Consider the following 6633-nt stretch of genomic DNA (forward strand, 5'->3'; position numbering starts at 1 on the left):
ATAAAAAGATTAGAATCAGTTTCATTCATCCCAAAAATGCTTAGGACTTTAGAGAGAAGATTCAAGAAGAGAAAAAGTACAAGGTTTCAAGCGTTCACCTAGTTCTTTAAGGTATGTAAGTTCTCATATTATTGGTTTCATTTACCCACATGCCAATCATATGATTTTTATCCATAATTTGGTTCTTGAGGTTGAATGATTTGAGTTCTTGAGGTTTTAGCTTCATTCCTTCTTATTGAAGTGTTGTTGTGTTCTTGAGATGAGGATCTTGTGAATGAGTGATTGTTTTGGTAAGTTTTGATCTAAGTGTGTTTAGTATATGAATCTAAGAGGATTTCGAGGAAATCATTGGAATCTAGATGAGGTTAGGCTGGAAAATTGAAAAGAAAATTTGTTGGAATGATCTGGGAAGAGGGTGGCGCGGCGCACCCCAGATGTGCCAAGAGGGCAGGTGTGGGGAGCCTGCAGTGCGCTAGGGAAGGGGTTTTGAAGTTTAGGGGCTCGCGCCCAGCACCACTTAGTGCGTCAGGGTCGCCAGGTCTCCTACTCTTCCGCCCTTCTTTTCGATTGAGTTCTATTAAACCATGTCATCGATCAATTCTTGATTTTTACTATCCAAACTACATCTAATCATTGAGAAATCCTATATATCATGATCCTTGAATTCATAATTCAAATTCAAGGTAGAGTTGAAAGTAATGTTTGAGAAAGTCCCTTCAAGTCTTTTTGAGGAGTCTTCCACAATTACTTACAATTGTTTCAAGACTCGACTAAGTAAGTATGAGAATGAAGAGTGTGTATTCATGAGCCTACATTATTATTGAGATCCTTGAGTCGAGTCGTTCATGCCCATAAATTTCGCATGAACTCCATAAATTGAGTATCCTTGAGAGGAGTAGTATCTTCAAATTCTAAGTTCTTGAGTATGAAGTTCCAAATCCTTTTTGAAACAATATTTCATAATTATGGATTACCATATGTTATACATGGAGGTCCTTGAGTTGAATCGGTCATGCCCATAATTCCGCATGAACGCAGAATCTCATAGTCCTCCTGTGTCACACAACACATAGTCCTCGTGAGTCACGTATCTCATAGTCCTCATTAGTCACACATCACATAGTCCTCGTGAGTCAAACATCACATAGTCATCATGAGTGCACTTATCACATAGTCCTATAAAAATCATTCCTAAAAAATTTCCCATCCATTGCTCAACTGCCGTCATGGTAAACAAGTTCCATGACTCTTCCTTTTGGAACTCTTCTCCTAACATTCCTCACCTTAAGTTCTTCATTTCTTTCTCAGATGAATTATGTCGTCTCGTGAGTTCTTTTTACATCTTCTCTTTTTAATATCTCTTTTTAATCTTGGATTTTCTCACGGATTCCCAATTTTATTTTAATGCAAATGTAATTTCCGTTCTTGTTAACTGTTGATTTAGAACCAACAATTACTTTATACTTTTAAATAATTACGTATATATGGGTCTAGTTCAATGAAAAATTCTCAAAATCATGTAAGAAGATAAAATTTCATTCCCTCTATTGAAAACATTCCTATCATGCCCAAGGATATATAGACATTTGGAGAATTCATCATTTAATAAACCAAATATATGGATGTGTTAATACGAGGTATCTTGTACCTGTAGAACTAATTAGTCGAGTTACTCAAGCCAAATTTGGCTAACCAAAGGATAGAACGAATTTTGTGACTATTATTCAATACGTATCAGGAACTTTTTGATCTTCAGATACAATGCTCGTGCCCATTTTGATGTCACTATATGTGATCAGAGTACAACAAAAATTAATATCCATTAGATCAAGAGATTGAATCAGATGATAATCCAGTGAACCTCCAAATTTATGCTATGTAATCGAAGAAAGAGAGGAATATATTCCAGTTTACTTTCAAACTAATGCTAATGTAATTGAGCAAGAAGTGTCTAAAGGTAAGTAAACATCTTAACTAGTTTATTAGCTATTAAGTGAATCTATTTAGTAGTATTACATTGCACTAGGATAGCTATTTCAAGAAATAAGTGAAGGCTCTGAGGAGCACGAGCAACAACCCAACATTGGTACCGGTAAAACTAAAAGCTTGTTAGACTTTTTAAACTATTTAAGAGATTATTTTTTAGTGTAGTAAGATCAACGTGAGTAAAACTTATAAGTAATTAAGATCCTCAATCTCTCCTAAATACAAGAAGCAACTCCAATGTTTCAATTAATGTGATAAAACTTTTTACAGATGCATATAATTTAAAAATGAAAGGAAGCTCAGTGTTAATACTAATGATTATAAACATGGCATGACATCAATATATGTGTCCATAAGACTTTAAAAACTTGTGGTCTTAAATATTCCATAACATTTCTGTAGCTAGGAATCATATCATAGTAGTTGTTATACTTATCTCAAGTTTGTTGCAGATCAGGAGGTTGGAAAAGCTAATAGTAGAAGTGAAGAAGTTGGTCAAAAGAATAACAGTCGACACAACTTTGTTATATAAAAAAAAGATACACACTACTTCTATAGTAAGGTTTAATCATGACTACCTTTTGTTTTCACATTTGCTAGATTTTTCATTCCTTTATATACTAATTATTTTCCGTAAAATGTAATGATCATGTTTGTTTGATGAATATATCTATTAGACTATCCCGATTAGATTCTCCCTAAGGACAAGCATAGTCAACATGAAGAATATAAGGTTGTTTAATGAAGAAGGAATACAATGGGGAGTGGAAATAGAGTATAATGGTCATATGGTTATCATAAAAAGAGGATGGTCTGAAGTTTTAAAAGATAACAAGATAGCTAGTGATGAAACTTATCACTTCAAGTTGATTCGGGGCCATGTGGCTAATGTTTTGCATGTTTAAAAGATCACATCACTCAATTTCTTGCAATAAATTCGCTACACTTTCTTCAGATTTCATTCTGGCTCTTTTGCTTTTTCTTAGGAAGATACTAGATAGATTTATATTTAAATACTTTAAAAAGACAGGCAAACGTACAATTCATTTGCTAGGATACTTAACTTCAGATATCTGCATAAATTGTCTTTGTATAACTACAAGTATATGTATTCAGCAAGTGCTCGAGTAAGTATTTTATTTTGTAAATTATTAACTCTTGCTTGGTTTTGACTTATACATGTTAAAATCTTTTTTTCTGATCGTCAATTATTAACTAGCAAATAAGTACTATTTTGCAACTTTGGAATAGTTATAAGCCATGATGGAAGAAGAGAGAGAAACTCTACCTTCTCACTATAAAAATTTGAACAATGAATACATTCTATGAAGACCTAAATCCACCAACCCCACCAGATAAAGGACGATTAGAATTAAGCAAGAACTCAGGGACTAAAAGTGAGAAAGAAGTCTTTCAAAACATAGTAATTTCTCCCTATCCCCTTCAAGATGGAATCACCTAACAAGGCCCAAATCACTGTGAAAAATATGCTCGAGGATGAAAAGCCCTCAGGCCTTAATAAGGATAAACAATAAAAAGATAAGAAACTACCACAAGAGGATGAAGAAGGTGACCACATTTTATTAATTACTATCTGATGAAGAAAAAAGAAGAATCTATAAATCATGGACATATTTTATTAAATGGGCAAAAGAATAACCTCAACTATCTAAAAGAGATATTGATTATGTTGTGGAGAGTGATTGAAAAAGACTGTCAAGTCATGCACTTATAGAAAGCTGGAACTGCAACAACCCTGGCGAGTCTAATCCTATGTTGAAGAAAGAAGCAAGGGATTGGGCGTATCTGAACTAATTTATCTCACGACTATTATATAACAACATTTTATAAAGAGGAAAAACTGCAGCGAATTCTACAACAAGGACCTTGATTCATCAACAAATACATTTGATATTGCAAAACGTGGCATTCCAATTTTGTTGCCTCTACAACAAGAGAAACGTTTCATCTCCATAGCAAAATATGGGCAAAGAAATAAAGAAGAATCCATGATAGCATGGAAGAGTACTCACCCTTGAATTCGAACATACAAATGTCTCTCACTCAAGTCTCATGCCATGTACCTGAATATGCGCTTTATTTAATAAGAAAATAGCAAGTATAGTATCAGTACACAATCCCAGTGTACTTGTAGAATCATACAACCATTTCCAAAACATGAATGTAAATAAGAAACTACAAAATAGTAAAACAGATTAACACATATACCACACCCACAATGTAACATACATTTCGAATCACAATGTCCTAAGTCAACTACTGCATGAAACATGTCCCAAATGATAAAAATTAGACATACCTAGTCCTCTCATCGAACGCATAATGTAATGCAAATTCCCAATTGTTAGATCGAGAAATATTTTGATGATTGACAAATAGGGGAATACATCAGAGGAACACATTGCACCGACATGTTCCTTTCCATCCAAGTACGACTGAGATTATGAGAACGTTAATCTCGAGCGGCAGAATTAATTTGGCGGGGGATAGGTTGCCTTTGCGACAAGAAACAAATGCAAAAAATTTCTTGTTATAAATGAGTCTTACAAGGAAGAGGAAGCGCATAATAAATAAACCCAGTTAACACGGGATTCTAAACCCTTCAAGGAGTAGAAACCACTACAAAGTTAATGAGTTAAAGTTGAAGAAGGAAAGATCTTTGGGTCTATAAATACGGCAATGTTATCTCCAAAGAAACCTGCACACTTAAACAAAAAGTTACAGGCATAATAAAATCAAATAGAATGAGTTCATATTTGAGTGATTTATGATTTCGAGGTGCAGCCAACGCAAGGAAACAATATTGAAGAACCTAATCAACCTCCAAAGTGAGAGTTACTTCTCTAAGAGCGGCCTGTTGTCGGGTTATCATTAATTGAGGGTGAAGGAAGATAACATTCCGAAGATGATTTTTCGAACTCGATATGGTAATTATGAGTTTTTGGTAATGTTGTCTTATTTCACTAATGCTTCGAGCGCATTTATCCACTTGATGAATAAAGTGTTTCAATAATATCTAGACATGGTTGTGATTGTGTTTAAAAATGACATCTTGATTTACTGAAGGAGTGAGGACGAGCAAATCGAGCATTTGAGGATTGTTTTGTAAGTCCTCAAGCACCAACAACTATTTGCAAAGTTTAGTAAATGTGAGTTTCGGTTGAGGTTCACGGAGTTTGTTGGTCACATTGTTTCCAGTAAGGGTACTGAGATAGATCCTATGAAAATGGATGCGGTTAAGAGTTAGCCTAAACCTGTATCCTTTTAGGATATTCAAAGTTTCATGGATTTTTTTGGTTATTATAGAAAGTTTATGGAAGGGTTTTCTTCGATTGCCTCTCCATTGATGACATTCATCCAAAATAAAGTTAAGTTCTTATGGTCAGTGATGAGTAGAGGATTTCGACACATTTAGGGCTTAATGCTTGGGAAATTAGTGTCCTCAATGTCTAATTTATAATCATAACTGATGTTAAAATGTTAATATGTAGCAATGAAGGCAAAAGAGCATGGCAAGGACACTACGAGGAAAATAAGAGCGAAAAAGCTTAAAAAGTCGAAGGAAAGCAAAGATGGTACTCACAAAAGCATCTTGACGAGTCACCGAGTGGACCTTCAGCTCACCTAAAGTTCTAGAAGGCCAGCCCATGGACAAGACCTACTTGGCGAGCAGATTTGCAATTCGGTGATGCACCAAAGATATTGGCGATGCCGGTATCAATCCACAAAAGTTACAGAAAAGAGATGGTGAAAAGCCACGCCAAAAAGGTGAGAGGAGGAGCACTCGGCGCATCACCGATCGGGTCGGTGATGTCATACCTCGAGCCTACACCCTGTATGCGACTGGTACTCAAGAACCATTGTTGGTCCCAAAAGAACCCATGGCCAACCTCAATAGTCAGCGGAAGACTTATTCAACGTTGGATGAACTCAAAAAGAAAGGTTTCAAAATGGTCTCCAAATAGATAACTCTGAATATTTTAGAGAAATCATTCAATTGGCCAAAAGAGGCAACTCAAGTCTAGAACTTTAAAAATTGAAAACGAAACAGAATTCTCAAAACTCTACTATCTGTGAATCCTCTAAATAATATGATAGACATTGGGACAAGACCCGTGATATCTTAACCAAACTGAAAAAATAAACGGGAATCCTCGGGAAGCATGGAGGCTCACCAAAGCAACTCTAGACTACAAGTGGTATCAACATAGCGCATGTTGATGACCATGGTTACCTGTATCTGCATCATGAAAGATGCAGGCCAAATGGCGTCAGTACATGCAAGGGGAATTCATAAGCATAGACATAAGCTTGATCTGATAGAATGGAAGAACATACTTACCTCATCTCAACTAAACTCAACTCAAGGATACTCAAGGATACTCAAATATACTCAAAGATATGCAAGATACTCAAGATACTGAAACTCAAAAATACTAAACTCAATTCCAGAATAATCAACTCATTATAAAGCAACAAAGAAAAGATGCACTATAAAGAAAGTTTTTAAAGCAGTAAATGACAACTCAAAGTATTTAAAAATACAATAATAACTCTTTACTCTTATTTGGGAGATTCTCTAACCGACAACCATCACTATGAGATATGTCATGATACAATGTCTCT

The sequence above is a fragment of the Solanum verrucosum genome, unplaced genomic scaffold, assembly GCF_900185275.1.
Source record: "Solanum verrucosum unplaced genomic scaffold, falcon-dt-bn FXZP01000058.1, whole genome shotgun sequence".
Classification (NCBI taxonomy): domain Eukaryota; kingdom Viridiplantae; phylum Streptophyta; class Magnoliopsida; order Solanales; family Solanaceae; genus Solanum; species Solanum verrucosum.